Below are 16566 nucleotides of genomic sequence, written 5' to 3' on the forward strand. Positions count from 1 at the left end.
TTCTGTGGTATTGCAAAGGCAAAGACAAATGCTTCCAGCCATCCATTGCACTAATGGATTGGTCATCAGCTGGCTGTCTATGTCCCGCATCAATATAGACCAAAGTACAGAGGGTTAGGCTATGCTATTGTGCACCTACCTGATGCATCAGAAGGTGCGAGGCCCTTGCTAAATTCTGTGCACAGACTTTGAGATCTATACTTTAGACTGTATCTAAACCTGCTCCAACATGGACTGACATTCTGGCCTACTTTCAGCCGATGCGACTTGTCTGTCGCTGAACAGTCGCTTTTTATGTATTCAGCACCTATGTATAATGTTGTAAAAATGCTCTAGAAGTTAAAGTCGCAGAAATGTCACACATATTTGGCCTGCAACTTTCTGTGCGACAAATTCAGACAGGAAAAATCAGTATAAATCCTTAGAAAATTATCCCCCAGTGTCTCCATCTGCTGGCGGTATTGAATAAGCATTGCTGCACTGATGGGGTATGCATTAGACGAAAAAAAAGAAGAAAAAGAAGAATAATACGCCCAGAAAAGAGGCGAAAAGGAGAAAAACGTAAAAAAACGTGAAAAAAAAGTAAGAGGAAGAGAAGGGAAAAAAAGGTGGAAATGGGTTTAAAAGTGATTTCGGCGGAGAAATATATATATATATATATATATATATATATATATATATATATATACGCGCACACACACACATATATATAAACGTATTCTCCGTTGAGATATTGCAGCCGCTGCTGTGTCCAGGCCCAGGAGCCTTAGCACTGTGCTGTGATGTCACTCAATACCACTGACATCACTAGGTGTAAACAACATCTCTCCTTTGCTGTGTATGTGACTATGGAGCTGTTTGGTGATGTCGTCTATTATGGCCTTCATAGAAGCAACAGGAGATTGTTGCATCCATCTAGAACCCTCAGAACTACAGTGCTATGATGTCACTCACTTCCACAGGCCTTGCAGAGTGTAAACAACAACAACCCAGCTTTGTTGTGTATGTAACCATAGGGATTTGTGATGTCACCTAGAACCTTCACAGCAGCGACAGCTTTATGAGGAGCATCAGCACTGCTCTGCCTGAGCAGAACCATCACCGCCATAGGTTGTCAAATAACCCGGGTTTAACCCACACAGGTAAGTCCAATGGGGTGCAGGCATGTCCTCTATGCTTACAGCTTCCCGTGGGTGTTGGTTTGATACCGTTTGGGGACAGCCAAGGAGGCATCTGCAGGCAACAAAGGTAGGTGTGTGCTTGTGTGTGTGTTTCCTATGCAGATCCTAAGCCCAGTGTCACATGCAAGTAGGAGGAGTAAGAAGGGTTCCTGGCAAATCCGGGTTATGGATTGCATTTTAAAAAGGCCCCGTGGGAGTGCAATGGGCCCCTGTCTTGCTGCTTAGCAATAATGGTATGGGTTTAGGTTCTGCTGTGTGTACTGGTGGTTGACTGCCCCCCAGCCCAGAGTGTGCATGGAAAATTGTCTGGCAGCCTCCCTGACAGCAAGCAGTGATAGTGCCCATGAAGGGGCACCTTGTTGGGCCCGCCCCTTTCACGGTTATCGCTTCTCGGCCTTTTGGCTAAGATCAAGTGTAGTATCTGTTCTTATCAGTTTAATATCTGATACGTCCCCTATCTGGGGACCATATATTAAATGGATTTTTGAGAACGGGGGCCGATTTCGAAGCTTGCTTCCGTCGCCCTATGCATTGACCCGATATGGCAGTATCTTCGGGTACAGTGCACCACCCCCTTACAGGGTTAAAAAGAAAGATTCCTACTTTCATTGCTACCTGCTTGCTGGCTAGCCAGCTAGCCAGCCCTGTGGGGCCTTGCTGCTGCTGCAGCCAAAAAACAAAAGGTGGTGCTGCTGCTGCTTCTGCTGCTTCTGCTTCTGCTTGTGTCTGGCCGCTGTTGGAGCGTCCAGGCACAGGACTTCTGCTGCTGCTGACTAAATGGCCTCCTTAATTGGATCATTTGAGTAGCCAGCACACCTGTGCAGGTAGGGCATGACATGATAGGCAGCTGCCTTGATAGCGGGTGGGTGCTGAATGTTCCTAATTGACAAAATAAGATTAATGCTTATGAAGAAATATAAAATCTCATCCCTTCCCCAATATCGCGCCACACCCCTACCCCTTAATTCCCTGGTTGAACTTGATGGACATATGTCTTTTTCGACCGTACTAACTATGTAACTATGTAACATAACATGGGGGGGGGGGGGGTCTCCTGGCTGTTCACACAGGTGTGTCATTGCTGTACATTGACCATGCATTGCTTCTGTGGTATTGCAAAGGCAAAGACAAATGCTTCCAGCCATCCATTGCACTAATGGATTGGTCATCAGCTGGCTGTCTATGTCCCGCATCAATATAGACCAAAGTACAGAGGGTTAGGCTATGCTATTGTGCACCTACCTGATGCATCAGAAGGTGCGAGGCCCTTGCTAAATTCTGTGCACAGACTTTGAGATCTATACTTTAGACTGTATCTAAACCTGCTCCAACATGGACTGACATTCTGGCCTACTTTCAGCCGATGCGACTTGTCTGTCGCTGAACAGTCGCTTTTTATGTATTCAGCACCTATGTATAATGTTGTAAAAATGCTCTAGAAGCTAAAGTCGCAGAAATGTCACACATATTTGGCCTGCAACTTTCTGTGCGACAAATTCAGACAGGAAAAATCTGTATAAATCCTTAGAAAATTATCCCCCAGTGTCTCCATCTGCTGGCGGTATTGAATAAGCATTGCTGCACTGATGGGGTATGCATTAGACGAAAAAAAAGAAGAAAAAGAAGAATAATACGCCCAGAAAAGAGGCGAAAAGGAGAAAAACGTAAAAAAACGTGAAAAAAAAGTAAGAGGAAGAGAAGGGAAAAAAAGGTGGAAATGGGTTTAAAAGTGATTTCGGCGGAGAAATATATATATATATATATATATATATATATATATATATATATACGCGCACACACACACATATATATAAACGTATTCTCCGTTGAGATATTGCAGCCGCTGCTGTGTCCAGGCCCAGGAGCCTTAGCACTGTGCTGTGATGTCACTCAATACCACTGACATCACTAGGTGTAAACAACATCTCTCCTTTGCTGTGTATGTGACTATGGAGCTGTTTGGTGATGTCGTCTATTATGGCCTTCATAGAAGCAACAGGAGATTGTTGCATCCATCTAGAACCCTCAGAACTACAGTGCTATGATGTCACTCACTTCCACAGGCCTTGCAGAGTGTAAACAACAACAACCCAGCTTTGTTGTGTATGTAACCATAGGGATTTGTGATGTCACCTAGAACCTTCACAGCAGCGACAGCTTTATGAGGAGCATCAGCACTGCTCTGCCTGAGCAGAACCATCACCGCCATAGGTTGTCAAATAACCCGGGTTTAACCACACAGGTAAGTCCAATGGGGTGCAGGCATGTCCTCTATGCTTACAGCTTCCCGTGGGTGTTGGTTTGATACCGTTTGGGGACAGCCAAGGAGGCATCTGCAGGCAACAAAGGTAGGTGTGTGCTTGTGTGTGTGTTTCCTATGCAGATCCTAAGCCCAGTGTCACATGCAAGTAGGAGGAGTAAGAAGGGTTCCTGGCAAATCCGGGTTATGGATTGCATTTAAAAAGGCCCCGTGGGAGTGCAATGGGCCCCTGTCTTGCTGCTTAGCAATAATGGTATGGGTTTAGGTTCTGCTGTGTGTACTGGTGGTTGACTGCCCCCCAGCCCAGAGTGTGCATGGAAAATTGTCTGGCAGCCTCCCTGACAGCAAGCAGTGATAGTGCCCATGAAGGGCACCTTGTTGGGCCCGCCCCTTTCACGGTTATCGCTTCTCGGCCTTTTGGCTAAGATCAAGTGTAGTATCTGTTCTTATCAGTTTAATATCTGATACGTCCCCTATCTGGGGACCATATATTAAATGGATTTTTGAGAACGGGGGCCGATTTCGAAGCTTGCTTCCGTCGCCCTATGCATTGACCCGATATGGCAGTATCTTCGGGTACAGTGCACCACCCCCTTACAGGGTTAAAAAGAAAGATTCCTACTTTCATTGCTACCTACTTGCTGGCTAGCCAGCTAGCCAGCCCTGTGGGCCTTGCTGCTGCTGCAGCCAAAAAACAAAAGGTGGTGCTGCTGCTGCTTCTGCTGCTTCTGCTTCTGCTTGTGTCTGGCCGCTGTTGGAGCGTCCAGGCACAGGACTTCTGCTGCTGCTGACTAAATGGCCTCCTTAATTGGATCATTTGAGTAGCCAGCACACCTGTGCAGGTAGGGCATGACATGATAGGCAGCTGCCTTGATAGCGGGTGGGTGCTGAATGTTCCTAATTGACAAAATAAGATTAATGCTTATGAAGAAATATAAAATCTCATCCCTTCCCCAATATCGCGCCACACCCCTACCCCTTAATTCCCTGGTTGAACTTGATGGACATATGTCTTTTTTCGACCGTACTAACTATGTAACTATGTAACATAACATGGGGGGGGGGGGGGAGGCTCCTGGCTGTTCACACAGGTGTGTCATTGCTGTACATTGACCATGCATTGCTTCTGTGGTATTGCAAAGGCAAAGACAAATGCTTCCAGCCATCCATTGCACTAATGGATTGGTCATCAGCTGGCTGTCTATGTCCCGCATCAATATAGACCAAAGTACAGAGGGTTAGGCTATGCTATTGTGCACCTACCTGATGCATCAGAAGGTGCGAGGCCCTTGCTAAATTCTGTGCACAGACTTTGAGATCTATACTTTAGACTGTATCTAAACCTGCTCCAACATGGACTGACATTCTGGCCTACTTTCAGCCGATGCGACTTGTCTGTCGCTGAACAGTCGCTTTTTATGTATTCAGCACCTATGTATAATGTTGTAAAAATGCTCTAGAAGCTAAAGTCGCAGAAATGTCACACATATTTGGCCTGCAACTTTCTGTGCGACAAATTCAGACAGGAAAAATCAGTATAAATCCTTAGAAAATTATCCCCCAGTGTCTCCATCTGCTGGCGGTATTGAATAAGCATTGCTGCACTGATGGGGTATGCATTAGACGAAAAAAAAGAAGAAAAAGAAGAATAATACGCCCAGAAAAGAGGCGAAAAGGAGAAAAACGTAAAAAAACGTGAAAAAAAAGTAAGAGGAAGAGAAGGGAAAAAAAGGTGGAAATGGGTTTAAAAGTGATTTCGGCGGAGAAATATATATATATATATATATATATATATATATATATATATATATATATACGCGCACACACACACATATATATAAACGTATTCTCCGTTGAGATATTGCAGCCGCTGCTGTGTCCAGGCCCAGGAGCCTTAGCACTGTGCTGTGATGTCACTCAATACCACTGACATCACTAGGTGTAAACAACATCTCTCCTTTGCTGTGTATGTGACTATGGAGCTGTTTGGTGATGTCGTCTATTATGGCCTTCATAGAAGCAACAGGAGATTGTTGCATCCATCTAGAACCCTCAGAACTACAGTGCTATGATGTCACTCACTTCCACAGGCCTTGCAGAGTGTAAACAACAACAACCCAGCTTTGTTGTGTATGTAACCATAGGGATTTGTGATGTCACCTAGAACCTTCACAGCAGCGACAGCTTTATGAGGAGCATCAGCACTGCTCTGCCTGAGCAGAACCATCACCGCCATAGGTTGTCAAATAACCCGGGTTTAACCCACACAGGTAAGTCCAATGGGGTGCAGGCATGTCCTCTATGCTTACAGCTTCCCGTGGGTGTTGGTTTGATACCGTTTGGGGACAGCCAAGGAGGCATCTGCAGGCAACAAAGGTAGGTGTGTGCTTGTGTGTGTGTTTCCTATGCAGATCCTAAGCCCAGTGTCACATGCAAGTAGGAGGAGTAAGAAGGGTTCCTGGCAAATCCGGGTTATGGATTGCATTTAAAAAGGCCCCGTGGGAGTGCAATGGGCCCCTGTCTTGCTGCTTAGCAATAATGGTATGGGTTTAGGTTCTGCTGTGTGTACTGGTGGTTGACTGCCCCCCAGCCCAGAGTGTGCATGGAAAATTGTCTGGCAGCCTCCCTGACAGCAAGCAGTGATAGTGCCCATGAAGGGCACCTTGTTGGGCCCGCCCCTTTCACGGTTATCGCTTCTCGGCCTTTTGGCTAAGATCAAGTGTAGTATCTGTTCTTATCAGTTTAATATCTGATACGTCCCCTATCTGGGGACCATATATTAAATGGATTTTTGAGAACGGGGGCCGATTTCGAAGCTTGCTTCCGTCGCCCTATGCATTGACCCGATATGGCAGTATCTTCGGGTACAGTGCACCACCCCCTTACAGGGTTAAAAAGAAAGATTCCTACTTTCATTGCTACCTGCTTGCTGGCTAGCCAGCTAGCCAGCCCTGTGGGCATTGCTGCTGCTGCAGCCAAAAAACAAAAGGTGGTGCTGCTGCTGCTTCTGCTGCTTCTGCTTCTGCTTGTGTCTGGCCGCTGTTGGAGCGTCCAGGCACAGGACTTCTGCTGCTGCTGACTAAATGGCCTCCTTAATTGGATCATTTGAGTAGCCAGCACACCTGTGCAGGTAGGGCATGACATGATAGGCAGCTGCCTTGATAGCGGGTGGGTGCTGAATGTTCCTAATTGACAAAATAAGATTAATGCTTATGAAGAAATATAAAATCTCATCCCTTCCCCAATATCGCGCCACACCCCTACCCCTTAATTCCCTGGTTGAACTTGATGGACATATGTCTTTTTTCGACCGTACTAACTATGTAACTATGTAACATAACATGGGGGGGGGGGGGTCTCCTGGCTGTTCACACAGGTGTGTCATTGCTGTACATTGACCATGCATTGCTTCTGTGGTATTGCAAAGGCAAAGACAAATGCTTCCAGCCATCCATTGCACTAATGGATTGGTCATCAGCTGGCTGTCTATGTCCCGCATCAATATAGACCAAAGTACAGAGGGTTAGGCTATGCTATTGTGCACCTACCTGATGCATCAGAAGGTGCGAGGCCCTTGCTAAATTCTGTGCACAGACTTTGAGATCTATACTTTAGACTGTATCTAAACCTGCTCCAACATGGACTGACATTCTGGCCTACTTTCAGCCGATGCGACTTGTCTGTCGCTGAACAGTCGCTTTTTATGTATTCAGCACCTATGTATAATGTTGTAAAAATGCTCTAGAAGCTAAAGTCGCAGAAATGTCACACATATTTGGCCTGCAACTTTCTGTGCGACAAATTCAGACAGGAAAAATCAGTATAAATCCTTAGAAAATTATCCCCCAGTGTCTCCATCTGCTGGCGGTATTGAATAAGCATTGCTGCACTGATGGGGTATGCATTAGACGAAAAAAAAGAAGAAAAAGAAGAATAATACGCCCAGAAAAGAGGCGAAAAGGAGAAAAACGTAAAAAAACGTGAAAAAAAAGTAAGAGGAAGAGAAGGGAAAAAAAGGTGGAAATGGGTTTAAAAGTGATTTCGGCGGAGAAATATATATATATATATATATATATATACGCGCACACACACACATATATATAAACGTATTCTCCGTTGAGATATTGCAGCCGCTGCTGTGTCCAGGCCCAGGAGCCTTAGCACTGTGCTGTGATGTCACTCAATACCACTGACATCACTAGGTGTAAACAACATCTCTCCTTTGCTGTGTATGTGACTATGGAGCTGTTTGGTGATGTCGTCTATTATGGCCTTCATAGAAGCAACAGGAGATTGTTGAATCCATCTAGAACCCTCAGAACTACAGTGCTATGATGTCACTCACTTCCACAGGCCTTGCAGAGTGTAAACAACAACAACCCAGCTTTGTTGTGTATGTAACCATAGGGATTTGTGATGTCACCTAGAACCTTCACAGCAGCGACAGCTTTATGAGGAGCATCAGCACTGCTCTGCCTGAGCAGAACCATCACCGCCATAGGTTGTCAAATAACCCGGGTTTAACCCACACAGGTAAGTCCAATGGGGTGCAGGCATGTCCTCTATGCTTACAGCTTCCCGTGGGTGTTGGTTTGATACCGTTTGGGGACAGCCAAGGAGGCATCTGCAGGCAACAAAGGTAGGTGTGTGCTTGTGTGTGTGTTTCCTATGCAGATCCTAAGCCCAGTGTCACATGCAAGTAGGAGGAGTAAGAAGGGTTCCTGGCAAATCCGGGTTATGGATTGCATTTAAAAAGGCCCCGTGGGAGTGCAATGGGCCCCTGTCTTGCTGCTTAGCAATAATGGTATGGGTTTAGGTTCTGCTGTGTGTACTGGTGGTTGACTGCCCCCCAGCCCAGAGTGTGCATGGAAAATTGTCTGGCAGCCTCCCTGACAGCAAGCAGTGATAGTGCCCATGAAGGGCACCTTGTTGGGCCCGCCCCTTTCACGGTTATCGCTTCTCGGCCTTTTGGCTAAGATCAAGTGTAGTATCTGTTCTTATCAGTTTAATATCTGATACGTCCCCTATCTGGGGACCATATATTAAATGGATTTTTGAGAACGGGGGCCGATTTCGAAGCTTGCTTCCGTCGCCCTATGCATTGACCCGATATGGCAGTATCTTCGGGTACAGTGCACCACCCCCTTACAGGGTTAAAAAGAAAGATTCCTACTTTCATTGCTATCTGCTTGCTGGCTAGCCAGCTAGCCAGCCCTGTGGGCCTTGCTGCTGCTGCAGCCAAAAAACAAAAGGTGGTGCTGCTGCTGCTGCTGCTGCTTCTGCTTCTGCTTGTGTCTGGCCGCTGTTGGAGCGTCCAGGCACAGGACTTCTGCTGCTGCTGACTAAATGGCCTCCTTAATTGGATCATTTGAGTAGCCAGCACACCTGTGCAGGTAGGGCATGACATGATAGGCAGCTGCCTTGATAGCGGGTGGGTGCTGAATGTTCCTAATTGACAAAATAAGATTAATGCTTATGAAGAAATATAAAATCTCATCCCTTCCCCAATATCGCGCCACACCCCTACCCCTTAATTCCCTGGTTGAACTTGATGGACATATGTCTTTTTTCGACCGTACTAACTATGTAACTATGTAACATAACATGGGGGGGGGGGGGGTCTCCTGGCTGTTCACACAGGTGTGTCATTGCTGTACATTGACCATGCATTGCTTCTGTGGTATTGCAAAGGCAAAGACAAATGCTTCCAGCCATCCATTGCACTAATGGATTGGTCATCAGCTGGCTGTCTATGTCCCGCATCAATATAGACCAAAGTACAGAGGGTTAGGCTATGCTATTGTGCACCTACCTGATGCATCAGAAGGTGCGAGGCCCTTGCTAAATTCTGTGCACAGACTTTGAGATCTATACTTTAGACTGTATCTAAACCTGCTCCAACATGGACTGACATTCTGGCCTACTTTCAGCCGATGCGACTTGTCTGTCGCTGAACAGTCGCTTTTTATGTATTCAGCACCTATGTATAATGTTGTAAAAATGCTCTAGAAGCTAAAGTCGCAGAAATGTCACACATATTTGGCCTGCAACTTTCTGTGCGACAAATTCAGACAGGAAAAATCAGTATAAATCCTTAGAAAATTATCCCCCAGTGTCTCCATCTGCTGGCGGTATTGAATAAGCATTGCTGCACTGATGGGGTATGCATTAGACGAAAAAAAAGAAGAAAAAGAAGAAGAATACGCCCAGAAAAGAGGCGAAAAGGAGAAAAACTTAAAAAAACGTGAAAAAAAAGTAAGAGGAAGAGAAGGGAAAAAAAGGTGGAAATGGGTTTAAAAGTGATTTCGGCGGAGAAATATATATATATATATATATATATATATATATATATATATACGCGCACACACACACATATATATAAACGTATTCTCCGTTGAGATATTGCAGCCGCTGCTGTGTCCAGGCCCAGGAGCCTTAGCACTGTGCTGAGATGTCACTCAATACCACTGACATCACTAGGTGTAAACAACATCTCTCCTTTGCTGTGTATGTGACTATGGAGCTGTTTGGTGATGTCGTCTATTATGGCCTTCATAGAAGCAACAGGAGATTGTTGCATCCATCTAGAACCCTCAGAACTACAGTGCTATGATGTCACTCACTTCCACAGGCCTTGCAGAGTGTAAACAACAACAACCCAGCTTTGTTGTGTATGTAACCATAGGGATTTGTGATGTCACCTAGAACCTTCACAGCAGCGACAGCTTTATGAGGAGCATCAGCACTGCTCTGCCTGAGCAGAACCATCACCGCCATAGGTTGTCAAATAACCCGGGTTTAACCCACACAGGTAAGTCCAATGGGGTGCAGGCATGTCCTCTATGCTTACAGCTTCCCGTGGGTGTTGGTTTGATACCGTTTGGGGACAGCCAAGGAGGCATCTGCAGGCAACAAAGGTAGGTGTGTGCTTGTGTGTGTGTTTCCTATGCAGATCCTAAGCCCAGTGTCACATGCAAGTAGGAGGAGTAAGAAGGGTTCCTGGCAAATCCGGGTTATGGATTGCATTTAAAAAGGCCCCGTGGGAGTGCAATGGGCCCCTGTCTTGCTGCTTAGCAATAATGGTATGGGTTTAGGTTCTGCTGTGTGTACTGGTGGTTGACTGCCCCCCAGCCCAGAGTGTGCATGGAAAATTGTCTGGCAGCCTCCCTGACAGCAAGCAGTGATAGTGCCCATGAAGGGCACCTTGTTGGGCCCGCCCCTTTCACGGTTATCGCTTCTCGGCCTTTTGGCTAAGATCAAGTGTAGTATCTGTTCTTATCAGTTTAATATCTGATACGTCCCCTATCTGGGGACCATATATTAAATGGATTTTTGAGAACGGGGGCCGATTTCGAAGCTTGCTTCCGTCGCCCTATGCATTGACCCGATATGGCAGTATCTTCGGGTACAGTGCACCACCCCCTTACAGGGTTAAAAAGAAAGATTCCTACTTTCATTGCTACCTGCTTGCTGGCTAGCCAGCTAGCCAGCCCTGTGGGCATTGCTGCTGCTGCAGCCAAAAAACAAAAGGTGGTGCTGCTGCTGCTTCTGCTGCTTCTGCTTCTGCTTGTGTCTGGCCGCTGTTGGAGCGTCCAGGCACAGGACTTCTGCTGCTGCTGACTAAATGGCCTCCTTAATTGGATCATTTGAGTAGCCAGCACACCTGTGCAGGTAGGGCATGACATGATAGGCAGCTGCCTTGATAGCGGGTGGGTGCTGAATGTTCCTAATTGACAAAATAAGATTAATGCTTATGAAGAAATATAAAATCTCATCCCTTCCCCAATATCGCGCCACACCCCTACCCCTTAATTCCCTGGTTGAACTTGATGGACATATGTCTTTTTTCGACCGTACTAACTATGTAACTATGTAACATAACATGGGGGGGGGGGGGTCTCCTGGCTGTTCACACAGGTGTGTCATTGCTGTACATTGACCATGCATTGCTTCTGTGGTATTGCAAAGGCAAAGACAAATGCTTCCAGCCATCCATTGCACTAATGGATTGGTCATCAGCTGGCTGTCTATGTCCCGCATCAATATAGACCAAAGTACAGAGGGTTAGGCTATGCTATTGTGCACCTACCTGATGCATCAGAAGGTGCGAGGCCCTTGCTAAATTCTGTGCACAGACTTTGAGATCTATACTTTAGACTGTATCTAAACCTGCTCCAACATGGACTGACATTCTGGCCTACTTTCAGCCGATGCGACTTGTCTGTCGCTGAACAGTCGCTTTTTATGTATTCAGCACCTATGTATAATGTTGTAAAAATGCTCTAGAAGCTAAAGTCGCAGAAATGTCACACATATTTGGCCTGCAACTTTCTGTGCGACAAATTCAGACAGGAAAAATCAGTATAAATCCTTAGAAAATTATCCCCCAGTGTCTCCATCTGCTGGCGGTATTGAATAAGCATTGCTGCACTGATGGGGTATGCATTAGACGAAAAAAAAGAAGAAAAAGAAGAATAATACGCCCAGAAAAGAGGCGAAAAGGAGAAAAACGTAAAAAAACGTGAAAAAAAAGTAAGAGGAAGAGAAGGGAAAAAAAGGTGGAAATGGGTTTAAAAGTGATTTCGGCGGAGAAATATATATATATATATATATATATATACGCGCACACACACACATATATATAAACGTATTCTCCGTTGAGATATTGCAGCCGCTGCTGTGTCCAGGCCCAGGAGCCTTAGCACTGTGCTGTGATGTCACTCAATACCACTGACATCACTAGGTGTAAACAACATCTCTCCTTTGCTGTGTATGTGACTATGGAGCTGTTTGGTGATGTCGTCTATTATGGCCTTCATAGAAGCAACAGGAGATTGTTGAATCCATCTAGAACCCTCAGAACTACAGTGCTATGATGTCACTCACTTCCACAGGCCTTGCAGAGTGTAAACAACAACAACCCAGCTTTGTTGTGTATGTAACCATAGGGATTTGTGATGTCACCTAGAACCTTCACAGCAGCGACAGCTTTATGAGGAGCATCAGCACTGCTCTGCCTGAGCAGAACCATCACCGCCATAGGTTGTCAAATAACCCGGGTTTAACCCACACAGGTAAGTCCAATGGGGTGCAGGCATGTCCTCTATGCTTACAGCTTCCCGTGGGTGTTGGTTTGATACCGTTTGGGGACAGCCAAGGAGGCATCTGCAGGCAACAAAGGTAGGTGTGTGCTTGTGTGTGTGTTTCCTATGCAGATCCTAAGCCCAGTGTCACATGCAAGTAGGAGGAGTAAGAAGGGTTCCTGGCAAATCCGGGTTATGGATTGCATTTAAAAAGGCCCCGTGGGAGTGCAATGGGCCCCTGTCTTGCTGCTTAGCAATAATGGTATGGGTTTAGGTTCTGCTGTGTGTACTGGTGGTTGACTGCCCCCCAGCCCAGAGTGTGCATGGAAAATTGTCTGGCAGCCTCCCTGACAGCAAGCAGTGATAGTGCCCATGAAGGGCACCTTGTTGGGCCCGCCCCTTTCACGGTTATCGCTTCTCGGCCTTTTGGCTAAGATCAAGTGTAGTATCTGTTCTTATCAGTTTAATATCTGATACGTCCCCTATCTGGGGACCATATATTAAATGGATTTTTGAGAACGGGGGCCGATTTCGAAGCTTGCTTCCGTCGCCCTATGCATTGACCCGATATGGCAGTATCTTCGGGTACAGTGCACCACCCCCTTACAGGGTTAAAAAGAAAGATTCCTACTTTCATTGCTATCTGCTTGCTGGCTAGCCAGCTAGCCAGCCCTGTGGGCCTTGCTGCTGCTGCAGCCAAAAAACAAAAGGTGGTGCTGCTGCTGCTGCTGCTGCTTCTGCTTCTGCTTGTGTCTGGCCGCTGTTGGAGCGTCCAGGCACAGGACTTCTGCTGCTGCTGACTAAATGGCCTCCTTAATTGGATCATTTGAGTAGCCAGCACACCTGTGCAGGTAGGGCATGACATGATAGGCAGCTGCCTTGATAGCGGGTGGGTGCTGAATGTTCCTAATTGACAAAATAAGATTAATGCTTATGAAGAAATATAAAATCTCATCCCTTCCCCAATATCGCGCCACACCCCTACCCCTTAATTCCCTGGTTGAACTTGATGGACATATGTCTTTTTTCGACCGTACTAACTATGTAACTATGTAACATAACATGGGGGGGGGGGGGGTCTCCTGGCTGTTCACACAGGTGTGTCATTGCTGTACATTGACCATGCATTGCTTCTGTGGTATTGCAAAGGCAAAGACAAATGCTTCCAGCCATCCATTGCACTAATGGATTGGTCATCAGCTGGCTGTCTATGTCCCGCATCAATATAGACCAAAGTACAGAGGGTTAGGCTATGCTATTGTGCACCTACCTGATGCATCAGAAGGTGCGAGGCCCTTGCTAAATTCTGTGCACAGACTTTGAGATCTATACTTTAGACTGTATCTAAACCTGCTCCAACATGGACTGACATTCTGGCCTACTTTCAGCCGATGCGACTTGTCTGTCGCTGAACAGTCGCTTTTTATGTATTCAGCACCTATGTATAATGTTGTAAAAATGCTCTAGAAGCTAAAGTCGCAGAAATGTCACACATATTTGGCCTGCAACTTTCTGTGCGACAAATTCAGACAGGAAAAATCAGTATAAATCCTTAGAAAATTATCCCCCAGTGTCTCCATCTGCTGGCGGTATTGAATAAGCATTGCTGCACTGATGGGGTATGCATTAGACGAAAAAAAAGAAGAAAAAGAAGAAGAATACGCCCAGAAAAGAGGCGAAAAGGAGAAAAACTTAAAAAAACGTGAAAAAAAAGTAAGAGGAAGAGAAGGGAAAAAAAGGTGGAAATGGGTTTAAAAGTGATTTCGGCGGAGAAATATATATATATATATATATATATATATATATATATATATACGCGCACACACACACATATATATAAACGTATTCTCCGTTGAGATATTGCAGCCGCTGCTGTGTCCAGGCCCAGGAGCCTTAGCACTGTGCTGAGATGTCACTCAATACCACTGACATCACTAGGTGTAAACAACATCTCTCCTTTGCTGTGTATGTGACTATGGAGCTGTTTGGTGATGTCGTCTATTATGGCCTTCATAGAAGCAACAGGAGATTGTTGCATCCATCTAGAACCCTCAGAACTACAGTGCTATGATGTCACTCACTTCCACAGGCCTTGCAGAGTGTAAACAACAACAACCCAGCTTTGTTGTGTATGTAACCATAGGGATTTGTGATGTCACCTAGAACCTTCACAGCAGCGACAGCTTTATGAGGAGCATCAGCACTGCTCTGCCTGAGCAGAACCATCACCGCCATAGGTTGTCAAATAACCCGGGTTTAACCCACACAGGTAAGTCCAATGGGGTGCAGGCATGTCCTCTATGCTTACAGCTTCCCGTGGGTGTTGGTTTGATACCGTTTGGGGACAGCCAAGGAGGCATCTGCAGGCAACAAAGGTAGGTGTGTGCTTGTGTGTGTGTTTCCTATGCAGATCCTAAGCCCAGTGTCACATGCAAGTAGGAGGAGTAAGAAGGGTTCCTGGCAAATCCGGGTTATGGATTGCATTTAAAAAGGCCCCGTGGGAGTGCAATGGGCCCCTGTCTTGCTGCTTAGCAATAATGGTATGGGTTTAGGTTCTGCTGTGTGTACTGGTGGTTGACTGCCCCCCAGCCCAGAGTGTGCATGGAAAATTGTCTGGCAGCCTCCCTGACAGCAAGCAGTGATAGTGCCCATGAAGGGCACCTTGTTGGGCCCGCCCCTTTCACGGTTATCGCTTCTCGGCCTTTTGGCTAAGATCAAGTGTAGTAATACAGGAGATCTGGTCAGAAGGTACTCGGGTACCCCTCTCCTCGGCCTTGTGGGATCGCCCAGGTTTATTGCCTGGGCTTCACCCACTTGTTGCTATTGGGGAGAGGGCTTAGTCCCAGGGTAACGGGTTGCGATCGCCTCTCAAAGCCTTCGGGTGGAGAGAGGTTTGAGCGAATTGGCTGGTTGGTTGGAGCGGAGAGAACCAGACCAAAACACGAATGAACCATGGATGAAGATCTAGATCCTGGTTCGGTACCGGCTTATGCCCGGATTAAACACACTGTGCGGGTCATTCTCACAGGTGATGCGGCGGATGCACGTGGCATGAGGTTCGTGATAGAGGACGTGCTCGACAAGATTCTTAATGTTCGTAAGCGAGAGATTTTGGCCATCCAGGATTACCCTAAGCGGAGGATCTACGACTGCACTTTCATAGGGGAAGGCGTATTCTTAGATGCAGTAATGAAAATTCCAAAGCAAGATGATCCGAGGCTTAAGGGTATCCAAATTGTCGAGCACGTCCTAGATGAAACCAAGTTGATTGTCGTGAAGATGTACTCCCCTTTTGTAAATCAGAGAGAGATCGATGGGTTCCTGGCAGCCTACTTTAAAAAGGTGGAGTTCAGAGGAAAAATCATGAACGACTGTGGTGTCTGGACCTCAAAATGGCGATATCAAGTCACGTGCAACAAAGACCCCACCCTCCCAGGGGGGATACTATTACCGCCTGCTCGTTTTAAATTAAACAATGTGTGTGGCGACCTCTTTTTTGCGGGAATGCCAAACTTCTGCAGAAGGTGCCAACGTTATGGGCACATAAAGGAAAATTGTGAAAGTTCCTGTAAGAAATGTGGAAGCATGCAACATGAAACAGAAAAATGTGATAAGGGTTTGAGATGTAATTTTTGCCGTCACTTTGGTCACGTGTATGCTTTCTGTCCCCACAGACCAAAAAAAACCACAGAACAGCAAGGGCAACCCAAGAGAGACGTCCGGAGACCAGCCTGGGGAAAAGCCAGAGAGGAGGAGCACCCCCCACAAGAAGAGGTAAGCTGTGAGATGGAGACCACGGCCCCCCCAAAAGAACCCCAGGAGAAAGAGGCACAGGTGGAAAGGGGGACCCCAAATGAGAGGAGGCCGGGGAAGAGAAATGCGAGAGGGGATCGGGCAGATACCTCAGAGAAGGTGGAAGAGCGAGAGGTGCCCGATTCCACCCCGGAAGGTCCTCCTGCTCGGGGTCCCCCTGAGTGTGAAAACCCGGACGGAGTAGCAAAGGTGAAAAGACGAAGGGGCTCCAAAGGGCGTCCGGACTCGG

General features: G+C 46.5%; 6 non-coding genes and 1 pseudogene across 6 annotated transcripts; all 7 read left to right on the plus strand.

Annotated features, from left to right (window-relative positions):
- Positions 1-1563: 1563 nt before the first annotated feature.
- LOC130307735 (U2 spliceosomal RNA) lies at positions 1564-1754 on the plus strand. The gene has a single exon (XR_008856895.1). It is a non-coding gene; the product is annotated as a U2 spliceosomal RNA (small nuclear RNA).
- A 2088-nt stretch (positions 1755-3842) lies between these two features.
- Positions 3843-4033, plus strand: LOC130307736 (U2 spliceosomal RNA). Its single transcript, XR_008856896.1, has one exon. It is a non-coding gene; the product is annotated as a U2 spliceosomal RNA (small nuclear RNA).
- A 2097-nt stretch (positions 4034-6130) lies between these two features.
- LOC130307737 (U2 spliceosomal RNA) lies at positions 6131-6321 on the plus strand. The gene has a single exon (XR_008856897.1). It is a non-coding gene; the product is annotated as a U2 spliceosomal RNA (small nuclear RNA).
- Positions 6322-8393: 2072 nt separating this feature from the next.
- LOC130307738 (U2 spliceosomal RNA) lies at positions 8394-8584 on the plus strand. The gene has a single exon (XR_008856898.1). It is a non-coding gene; the product is annotated as a U2 spliceosomal RNA (small nuclear RNA).
- A 2087-nt stretch (positions 8585-10671) lies between these two features.
- On the plus strand, positions 10672-10862 carry LOC130307739 (U2 spliceosomal RNA). The gene has a single exon (XR_008856899.1). It is a non-coding gene; the product is annotated as a U2 spliceosomal RNA (small nuclear RNA).
- A 2072-nt stretch (positions 10863-12934) lies between these two features.
- On the plus strand, positions 12935-13125 carry LOC130307741 (U2 spliceosomal RNA). Its single transcript, XR_008856901.1, has one exon. It is a non-coding gene; the product is annotated as a U2 spliceosomal RNA (small nuclear RNA).
- A 2087-nt stretch (positions 13126-15212) lies between these two features.
- On the plus strand, positions 15213-15345 carry LOC130307827 (U2 spliceosomal RNA; annotated as a pseudogene).
- The last annotated feature ends 1221 nt before the right edge of the window (positions 15346-16566 follow it).

The sequence above is a fragment of the Hyla sarda genome, unplaced genomic scaffold (genome assembly GCF_029499605.1).
Source record: "Hyla sarda isolate aHylSar1 unplaced genomic scaffold, aHylSar1.hap1 scaffold_144, whole genome shotgun sequence".
Classification (NCBI taxonomy): Eukaryota; Metazoa; Chordata; class Amphibia; order Anura; family Hylidae; genus Hyla; species Hyla sarda.